The sequence below is a fragment of the Cyprinus carpio genome, chromosome A8, assembly GCF_018340385.1.
Source record: "Cyprinus carpio isolate SPL01 chromosome A8, ASM1834038v1, whole genome shotgun sequence".
Taxonomy (NCBI): domain Eukaryota; kingdom Metazoa; phylum Chordata; class Actinopteri; order Cypriniformes; family Cyprinidae; genus Cyprinus; species Cyprinus carpio.
In genome coordinates, this window is record NC_056579.1 from 1,647,782 (window position 1) to 1,659,458 (window position 11,677).

The following is an 11,677-nucleotide window of genomic DNA, read 5'->3' on the forward strand; positions in this document are numbered from 1 at the left end:
TATTCTAATATATCATTTATTTATTATGTTTCATTGTATAAAAAAATTAGTGTAATTTATTCTAAAACACACCAATAAATAAATAAATAAATAAAAACATAATTAGTGTTTTTGTCTTATGTTTCAGTACAAATATCTAAACATTATTAAATCAAGATACATTTATCTGAGAGGCAAAATGTGTAAAAATTAATTCAAAACTGAGTTTAAGCTTTAAAGGAGAAAGTATCTGCCAATGGGGTAAACAGGGATAACAAGTTTATTTTTAATAAACATTGTAAGATTTAAATTAATTAATTCATTCATTTATTCATTTATCTATTGTTTCAGCATAAACTTAATCACTTAATTTGTATACTTTTTTCACAAAACAAAACTTAATATCTTAAGTCATTTTGCTTCTCAAGTAAATGCATCTTAAATTAAAAATGTTTGGAAAACAGGAGAAAAACACTGAGTAAAAAACCTTTTTGCATTGTATATGAACCATTTTTAGAATTAAAAAAAAGTCATCCGTCAGACATCCTGTGGTTGTGGTTGATGGAAAGACTTTTAACTCATTCTTGTTCTTTTTCTCAATCTTCATGAAGTCTTTTTATGTTAAAATGGTAATGTTTTCGAACAGTATGTGGCTTCAGCACTAAATGCAAATCTGAGCTAAATATAAAGATGTCATTCAATGCATTTTGAAGTTTTTATGCAACTTAAATTTGTCAAGGTTTGTCACTCCTGCCCACGTCTCAGATATTCTCTGATTGTTTTCTAAATGCTCATCCGAACCCATTTCTACAGAACAAAGCACTTTTAAAATGTGCTGAATGAATATTCAGGTGAATCTTGTGAAAGGTTGAGGCTTTAATCAAACATCTGTGTCTCTGTTACAGAGATGAGAATGAGATTTGGCTTTTTCCTCTTGCAGTAATGGAAATGGCGGACGGATGTGCTTGTTTCTCAGCAAACACATCCTAAAATTAGACTTCAGTTTCTGTATGCTATATTATCTTTTATATCATAAATATACACTCTCAGAAAAACAGGTACAAAAGCTGTCACTGGGACGGTACACTTTCAAAATGAACTAACATGTGCCATTTAGTTTTGAAAATGTACACTTTAGGTATAAATATGTGACTTTAAGGTACTAAAATGCATCATTTAGGGGTAAATAAGGTAGAAATGTGTCCCTTTTGAAAGGGTCTCGTCCCAGTGACAACTTTTGCACCTTTTTTTCTGAGAGTGTATGACCTGTGCAGGTTTTGGACAGGGTTTATGTTGTTCTTGTTCTTGTTTCTGTGTTTGTTTTCAGGTGGATTCAGATCCTGCATCATGAATCATCCCCTGCAGCACATCACACCTTCACATCTGCATTTTCACCAACTTTTGACATTTTCTTTTTATCTGAATTAAGTGATGATGCTTGGTAAGTGCATCACTGATGTTATTGCCTTTTCACAGCAAAGAACCACATAGAACACCATAGCAACAAACACTGTAAAATAAAATAATAAATTAAACAGAGTGAACTTTATAATAAAAAAAGCAGTTTTGCAGATTCCTCCAAAATTTACAGTAAAAATTGTAAATAAAGAAATAATGTTAATACATTTTAAACTTTATAATATACTTTATAATATACTGACATCCTGATAACCTTAAAACTATAAAATCATGACTCAATGAGGTAAATACTAATATATGGAACAATATCACAAACACAAAACACCATCACATGACACTAAAGTAATGCAATAAACATTAAGTTAAGATGTAGCATAAAACATAAAACCCTAATGTACAGAATTGAAAAGAAAAAAACTAAGAAACATTTATTTCACATGGATTTCAAATTATGGTTTTTCACTGCAAATTATAAGATGATTTGTTCTTTTCACTTCCTGTGCATTTAACATTATTTTACTGTAAAATTCCCATTAAAAGAAATAATTGTACTCACATTACTAATCCTTAATAGCAATAGCTGAGATCTCTATTAGCTTTGAATTAGGATTCATTTAGTACTTCTATGACTTTTCACTGCAAAAAAAATATAATAAAATTATATATATATATATATATATATATATATATATATATAATATATATATATATTATATACTATATATATATATATATATATATGTGTGTGTGTGATGTTGTTGTTGTCTTGTTTTCTAAAATATTTAAACATCCTTACATCAAGACAATCTTACATTTGCTTCAGAAGGAAAATTAAGATATTAAGTCTGATAGCTTGATCAAAATTAAGTGAGCTTATCCTTAAAACAAGAAAAACTATCTGCCAGTGGCGTCAAAAATGTAGGGGAAACAAGTAAAAAAAGATAATTTCTTATTCTGGAAATGTTTTATTTTTTTTCCACTATAAATTATAAGATAAGATAACTTGTTCTATTTCAATTCCAAACACATTTAACAGTATTTTACTGTATATAGTAAAAGAGCTCATCACTAACCAGCTGACAGGTTTATACCGTAGCATTTTTATAGTTTTTTTTTTTTTTACCATTAAAATGATGATCATTTATTTACAGTATGGCTGTGTGTGTTCAAACACTACTCATATTTTCTTCAGAAAAATGTCAGATATCACCTACACTGAAAAAGAAAAGAAAATGAACTGGTAATTTTCTGCCATCCGTTAATTTTAGAATAATTAAACTAATTAATTAATTTGTACGTAATAAAATGAGCAATTCTTCAGATGAATAAAGTACAATGTGTCCTCTTGCTACAGATTTATTTTACAGTGTATTTTATTTATCCTCCTTTGTTTGTAGCCTGTGAACACAACTCATGTCATCTGTGTTTGAAAGAGAAAGACCTGGATCTATCAGAGCAGATGGTGAGCATCAAACCATCAGACCCTGCACGTCTGCGTCTGTCTCTTTCTGATCGTCTGCTGGTTTTCATCCGGAGCCCTGTTAAAAAGCTCAGGTTTGTGTCTCAAACGGTTTCATGTTAAAGCTTTTGTTCAAACACACACATCTCTGTATGTTCCAGTGTCTCCAGCAAAAGCAAACCCATCAGATGCTCATAAATCACTCGGTTAAACAGAACGTGGAGCTATGTACAAAAACTCAGACGCAGTAAAAGAAAAGCTCACGCGTCGACCGTCAATACATCATTTATCTGTTCAATGCAAAGCACGATCAATGCATTCATAACTGACAGAGCTATTGATCTGAAAGCCAAAGCCACATTATTTCAATCAGTGTTACAGGTGCCAACAAATTTCAATCCATCAGAACATGAAATAAGCGTCCACCAGAGAATCCTCTGATCCGGCTCATAAAAGAGAGCTGAATACTTTCTCAAACACTTGTATTGATCAGCGGGAAGCTATTTAATTAAAGTTTGAGTTCCAGTAAACATATATAGACTCGGTTTGATGTCTAAAATGTCCCGTAAAGATAAAGGCGAATGGAAAATGGATGGCAGCTTTTAGTTCAATGTCTCGGAAGGGAGTTTGAGGCGGAAACAGCAGAACAGTGTTATTTTTAGTATTATTTATGGTAGCACTTTATTTTAAAGACCAATTCTCCTTAATCCACCCCATACCTAAACTTAACTATTAATAATGTTTTATATATATTTCTCTATATCTTTGTTTTCAGTTTTACTAATTTTATCACTTAAACTTGTTTAATTTAACTGCCAAGGCAAAATTAAGGTTTTTAAAATTAATTAACTGACAAGGCAACATTTTATTTTTTTTTAATCTAATACTTAGATTTTTATATAAATATAATTCTTTATGAATTAAGTTTTAGTATTTTTATGTGTTTTTTATAATTTTTATTATTATTTTTACAATATTTCCCTGTAGCTTTCATTTATTTTTATTTCAGTTTTGGTAATTTTAGTACTTTAAACTTATTTCAGTTAACTGCCAAGGTAACATTTCAAATTTTTAAGTTTTTTTTTTTTGTTTTTTTTTTTTTATCTAATACTTAGATTTTATATAAATAATATATTTTTGATTTTTATTTTTAGTGTTTTTTTTTTTTTTTTTTTTTTTAAATATTTCTTTATTTATTTTTTTTTTTTTTTTTTTTGTTTTTGGTAATTTTAGTAATTAAAATGGTAATCTGACATTTCTAATTTTCATTATTTATTTATTTTTTTAAATAATCTAATATTTCTATTTTATTTTATTTTTTGTTTTAGCTTTAACAAATAGTTTTTAGTTTTTTTTTGTTTTGTTTTTGTTTTTAGTAATGTGTTCCGGTAAATATATATAGGCCATGGACCCGGTTTGATGTCTAAAATGTCCCGTAAACATAAAGGCAAGTGGGAAATGGATGGCAGCTTTTAGTTCAGTAAGTGGACGAGCACTTTGTCCTATAAAATAGAGTCCTAAGCCTTATTTCTGATGTGGTTTTATGTCATTTTATCCAATCATTGTACACAAGAAAATACTCTCCAGCTTTTATAGAGGATGGAGCGGCGGGTCGAGCTGCAGTCAATTGTGTGGCAATTTTCTGAAACCTGCAGCCATGCCCTTCATGACTCTAATTCGACAACAGCTTGAGGCGAACACCAATCCCATATTTTAGCTGAAATGTGATTTCCTGTTCCTGCTGTTTCCTGATGTCCTGCAACATCTGAGCTATAACCAACCATCATCATCATCATCATAGTCCTGATCTTTCTCCGCTGTTTATATGCAAGCGTAACATCCTCAGAGATAATGCCATCAGGATAAACGCTTATTTTGTCTCTCCACACAGCAGGAGGTTCATTCGCTCCACCAAAAAAGACTCGAACAAATGAAATGTGCTTTTTGTTTGTGGTATGAAAGACCTCGGAGGTGATCGTGGCTCTGGAAACATCTCACGGTAGTTTTTTTTTTTGTTTTGTATGAGGTAGATTAAATCAGACTTTGTTTTGTTGTTGTAGGACAGATGCACAGCTGTGTTTATGATCGTGGGGCTTTGTGCTAAAGGCATCGTCTAAGACGCCCAAACAGACTGTCGTTTAATGTGTTGAGATCACATTCTTCAGAAGATCTGCATCTCTGTCTGGCTCACAGAGTTTGAGGCGATGTTTCTCACAGCAGCTGAATGTGAGGCAGTCGTGTGTTATGCATTACTTATATACCATTATAGTATTTATTAGGGATGCATCAATGTATCAGCTGATAAAAGCATTTATCTGCATTATCAGCCACTGGGCAATTGTTTAAAAACAGCCAATGATCAGGGACGATTATTTACCGTAAATCAGAAGGGGGAGGAAAAATGTCAAACAGCAGCTTGAATGAAGAAAATTTTACATTTGTTGAATTTAGGCCTGTCCAGGTTAAAGTAATAATAATGCATTAACACAGCACAATTAACACAGTTCTATTTGACTCTATGAACCACCCATAGTTCAAGCCAGGGTTGCCAGATCTGCGTTTTTTTCTCTACACCAAAGATTATTTGTAGCACACCTCCTATCCAGTAATCGCAAACAGCTTTGTGCTTTGTCACTACTGATAAGAAATAAAGTGTCAGCTTGCAAGTCTTGTACATTTTATCACAAAATTCAAACAATAAATGCCATTTTGATGCTCTTAAATATGAGTTTTCAATATAAGAGTTCAAGTGGTAGCACGGAGCGCAAATCTTTTCATCCACTTTATTATTAAGTTATAGCTCGAAATAAACATGAATGAACATCAGAAGGTGTTGTTAGATACAATACAACTTACCGAAATGTATCATGTCTCATATAATCGCTCAATCAGTGTTTGAACCGAAAGGAAGACGTCAAATAAAACATCTCGTGAACAATATGTCACTTAACGTTGCATTTACCTCAGGAAGGTTCACAGTTCATTAGTTAGCTATAAAAATACTAGAGGGAGCTTAATAACTCTTAATTATATTTGTACGTTTGAATAAATCTGTCATGAAAGCAAATTTGTATGAAAACTACCTCATGTGCAACTGAGTTGTATATAAGTGTTTTTATCTGAGTGTGATTATATCTGAAAATTGATCGAATGTAGTAGTTTTGTTGTTAATTTTAACCTGTGATATTATGTACCAAATGAGAGTCTCCTGTATAGTTTATAGCATTAGTTGGGAAAGATTATTTCCTAAAGAAAACTGAACTATCGGAATTGTTATCAGTATCAGCATCGGCAGATATCTTTCTGAATAATCGACTATCGGTATAAAACAATTTAGTATTTGGTTGTTGTTCTTTTGGTTTGTTTATTTATATAGCACTACTTAAACAACCGAGTATAGGTGAATCTCTAGTATTTATTCATATTTTGAATAACTATTTTTGGATTTTCCGTTTTCGTTTAAATTTTTAGTGGAATTTTTTTTAATTTTGTGTTTTGTAATATTAGTATATAATTCTTTATTACTTTATTTTTATTTCATTTCAGTACTTCAGCTTTTTACAAGTTTTTCTTAATCTAAAGTTTATTTGATTTTAAAATAAAAAATATAAAGAATAAATAATACTGTCATAAACATCTCTCCTGTTCTCCAGTCGCTCCTTTCACTCCTGCTGCCTGATGATAATAAATTTCCTAAATTTAGAGAAATCAAAAATAAAGGAGGATGAATATTTTTGCTAAAAGCACAAAATAAAATGCCACCAAATGCTCTCTGCTGCTGGTTTATTTATTCAATTTTCACATCATAATGTTCCTCAGTTGACCTTTAAGCCTTTCCATTGTGTTTACTGAAATGTAAGTCTTGCTCGGCCCCGTCTATAGCCTGTGGCTATATTTATATTGATTTTTCATAAAACAAATGCACAGGTCATTCGTTTATTTCTGAGGTGTATGAAGGGAGGGATCTGATAAAATAGGAGCAGATTCAGATCCAGCTTGTTCTGATACAAAAGAAGCCTTGCTGATGCAATTAAGAAGAAAACTGTGAGCATTTGACCACTGGATTTACAAAAATCACTGCCTGTCTTAAGAAGTGTTTTCTCAGCATTTCAACATTACATTATCACTGGGTCATTTGGGCTTTTATACACTTTATTTCCTCTTATTTACATGTAATGCAGCGATTTCACGAAACCCATTGTAGGAAAACTTGACGTACTGTAATATTTAGTGCATGTTGTTAATAACAACAAATGAAATATAATTTCTTTCTCTCTCTTTTTCTTTAAATGTAAAAAAGTCAATACATTTAAATCAGTGTGATAAAAGAGTTCGGTCAAAAGTTATCTAAAAACTCTGAAAAACATGGGCTGTGAAAAGTTGACATTTAATGGATACTGAAAAGAGTGTTTTCATGTTAACTTAAATATAGTTTAAATATAAATTAAATATAAGTCCACAGAATTATATTATTGTTAACAAACTCTAAAACTATATAAAACATATTTAGCAACTGAAATAAAATATAAATATAAAAAAGTAAATTAGTTGTAGAAGTGACAACTACTGCAACTGTTTGTGATAAAACACTAAAACTAAACTACATGAGTAAAGTTTGAGGACAAACTTTGACGTTGGCTTGATAAAGCTTTGTCCGAAAGTTTGAAATAACTTTTGAAAAGCTTCAAGTTTGAAGATTTTACTCAGTCAATAAAATTTCACTAAGATGATTTAGGACATTGCTAACATTATTTTAGTATGTTGCTAACATGCTTTGGCATGATTTAGCAACCTTGCTAGTGCATTTTAACATGTTCCTATAATGTTTTAACATTTTACTAGCATGATTTAACACATCGACAGTATGTATTAACATGTAAGCATGATAAAGCACATTCTTAACATATTTCTAGCATGATTTAAATTAAATTAAATTAAATTAATACATTTAGCAGACGCTTTTATCCAAAGCGACTTACAGTGCATTCAGGCTATCAATTTTTACCTATCATGTGTTCCCAGGGAATCGAACCCCCAACCTTGTGCTTGTTAATGCAATGCTCTACCACTTGAGCTACAGGAACACTTATTTAGCATGATTTAACACTTTTTAGCATGTTGCTAGCATGATTTAACACATTGCTAACATGTTTAACACCTTACTATTATGTTTTTAACATGTTGCTAACATCTTTCTAGCATGTCTTGGCACATTGCTAGCATTATTTCACACATTGCTAACATGATTTAACACATTTCTAGCAAGTTGCTAGCACATTAAATTAAATTCTTAACATGTTTCTAACATGGGTTAGTTTGATATAAAGATAAAAGTCTTTTAAGGGAAGAAAATAAAAAAGAAAGATAAAGAAATCTTTAGTCACCGGTAAACCAAATCAGAGCCTTTTCTAAATTCACGTCACTTCTTTCAGAGTTTCTTCTCTGTAACCTTTTTTCCTTTCGCAGCCATCAGCTCTTGGCTAACACTGTTTGCCCTGCAGCCATGAGCTGCTGCTATTAAACTGCCTCTGATCAACACGATTCAATTAGAGCCATTATAAAGTGATTGAGAAAGGATCCGACCGTCCTCCAAAGTACATACATATTTAATTTCTCCACATACACCATCAAAAACTCAGATGATGGAACAATGTTTGTGTCTACACTCCCGGTAATAGAAGACAAACCGCCGCTGCTGGACGAGAGCGTCGCGGTCAAACTGCCCTGGGTTTGGTGGCAGATTTAAGCTTATGAGTGAGAATATCTGCCAAGAGACCATTGCCCTGTAAATCAGCTACTTGACCACTAGTGAATCTTAAACTGGTACCAAGTCAATGCAAAACTTTTATAAATGATAATGATAGCCATTTCATTGTTTATTTATTTATTTATTTATTTATTGCCTATGCAACTTATACAATACCAACATTTCAGCAGGGAAATTGCATAATTTTCCATTCAATTTACAGTCGAAGCAATAACTAATATTAGCATTACAAATAAAAAATGAAAAGATTAAATACAATTAAACAGTCAATAATAAAATAAGAACAAATTACAAGCAATAGCACAAATAAATACAATAGAACATACAAAATAAATTGTACTTCACAGTGCTTGTGAAAATTGTAGGAAATGATACCTATTAAAACTACAGAAGTTATTTAGGCTATCCCATTTCGGGAATTTAAATCCTGGCGGTTTTTACATCTTCAAATTTTCATTTATTATTATGGTGAATGACGTCAAGTTGACCCTTCCAATATGGCGGACAGCTTACTTATAGTGGCCCATGGAAACAGTCACTAATGAGGCATCTACTGTATGTATACATATCTATGGAAACCCCAGAAACACGATTGGGCTAGTTTTGAAAACTGTATCTCTGTATTTGTCCTATGTGTCCTCTTACGGTGAAAATTAATTATCAGGGCCGGCCCAAGCCTTTATGGGGCCCCTCGGTGCCACCAATACGACTGATTATTGTCAGTGTTCGATTATTTGCACACTCTAAATCTAACACACCCATTATCAATTTTAACTGTTAACATTAACAATTTTAACTTTAACTTTTAACAATTTCAATTGTTGTAGCTGTGTTGCTTACATCATACCAATGTCTGCCTGACATGTTTTTACCCTTCTACGATTTTTAATTGCAACAGTTGCAAACCCACAAGAGCTGTCAGGTGTTAACTTGCACTATAACATTCAAAGTCTACAGTACTAAGTGGCCTACTTAAAGTGGTGTACGGAAAAGTAGCTAAATATACCAGCAGACAATGCATTTATGGAACAGATGTTATTTTAACAACATAAATTATTGAACAGAGCAACAAGCCATCTGTACTAAAACAACAGCTCTTAATCTATAACTACCTAATTGAGGTATAATGCTACTGGAATATAATAGCAAAGACCCTTAAGGTATAGGCTATGGTAAATAATGTTAAGCTGGTTGGGTTGGGGGGGGGGGTTCCGTTTTTTGCTACTATGGAAGTCAATGGTGCCCATCAGCTGTTCGGATATTAACATTTTTCAAAATATCTTCTTTGGTGTTCAACAGAAGAAAGAAACTCATACAGGTTTGGAACAAGTGGAGAGTGAGGAAATAAATTTATTATTATTATTGTTATTTTGTTAACCTGGCAAAACATTTGTAGGCCTGTCTGTGTATACTTTTTTTCTTGCTTTTTTCTGTGTTTTGTTTTTATAACTGTGCTGCCTTAATGGTTTGATGTTTTAACTGTTTAATTAAAAAAAGACTTGCGAACCTGCTCCGAAGTCCCAACCTTATTCAAAACATTCACGAACCCGCTTATTTCTTATCTGAATCAAAAGATTTGCGGACCTGCACCAAAGTCCCAATCTGAATCAAAAGATTTGTGAACCCGCTCCAAAGTCCCAATCTGAATTAAATGATTCACAAACCTGCTCTGAAGTCCTGATCTGAATCAAATGATTTGCGAACCCGCTCCAAAGTCCCGATCTGAATCAAATGATTTGCGAACTTGCTCCAAAGTTCCGATCTGAATCAAATGATTCAAGAACCCGCCTATTTCTTATCTGAATCAAAAGATTTGCGAACCTGCTCCAAAGTCCCAATCTGAATCAAATGATTTGCGAACCCGCTCCAAAGTCCCAATCTGAATCAAATGATTTGCAAACCTGTTCCAAAGTCCTGATCTGAATCAAATGATTCTCAAACCCAATCCAAAATCCCTATTTGAATTAAATGATTCATGAACCTGCTCTGAAGTCCTGATTTGAATCAAATGATTTGCGAACCCGCTTTAAAGTCCCGACCTGAATCAAAAGATTCATGAACCCGCTTATTTCTTATCTGAATCAAAAGATTTGCGAACCTGCTCCAAAGTCCCAATCTGAACTGGCTTAGTTCGCTGGTTTTATGAGATTAACTGAAATAAGTGAAAAAAGTATGATGTTTACAAATAAAAAGATCTATATTTCCATTATAATCGAGTTTGTAGCATAATTCACTAAATTTGAAATAGTTTGACCACTGGAATTCAGTTGAAAATCAGTTGAAAGCATCCAGTCTGTCATACTGTTGAAGTGAATATTCAACATATAAGTATAAATATTTGAGAAATAATTGTTGTACCTAAATGTGGTAGTCTATATAGAGTGATAGTCAAAGTAAAAAGTGCAAATGGGAGAAGCAGATGAACACCAAACAGGTGAAATGTGTTGAAAGAATTAATTCAGAATGATTCCTTGGCACATGATTCAATTGAGTCATGTGTTTTGTTCAGTGCTCATGAATCAGTGAGCTGCTGTTTGTTTCTGCTCTGCAGGATCTGCTCATGGATCACTGTGTCTCTGGAGATCTGCTGACGTTGCTGAGTAAGTTTGGTGATCGTATCCCGGAGGATGTGGCTCAGTTCTTCCTGGCTGAGATGCTGATGGCTTTCGATTCAGTCCACAGACTAGGTTCTGTGCACAGGTATCTGTATGACTCTGAACAGTTCACCTCAACATGCAAATCAGGACACAAGGAAAGATTCCTTTAACATCATCAGACAATGGTTTGATTCAGAAAGTTCTCTAAAGGACGTTTTTAGTAAAGTGTTTAAATGGGAAAAAAATCTAGATTTTTTGTTTTTGAAGTACTGATTAAAATGTGTAAAATTGTAAATATTCATATGTGCTGTGTATGTTTATGCTAATTAGCAAGTTGCAGAGTTAGATAAGAAAAATGCTCAAACTCAAATGTTAATTCAGTCATCTAAACTTGTGTACTTGTGACTAGTGACATAAAGGGCTACTACTACTAAAGTCAAACTGATCCCGTATTAG

The 11,677-nt window shown here is 32.5% G+C and overlaps 1 long non-coding RNA gene across 1 annotated transcript; it reads left to right on the forward strand.

The window, feature by feature from the left end:
• Nucleotides 1-1,359: 1,359 nt before the first annotated feature.
• LOC122146010 lies at nt 1,360-11,326 on the forward strand. The gene is made up of 3 exons (XR_006160707.1): nt 1,360-1,420; nt 2,796-2,952; nt 11,176-11,326. It is a non-coding gene; the product is annotated as an uncharacterized LOC122146010 (long non-coding RNA).
• The last annotated feature ends 351 nt before the right edge of the window (nt 11,327-11,677 follow it).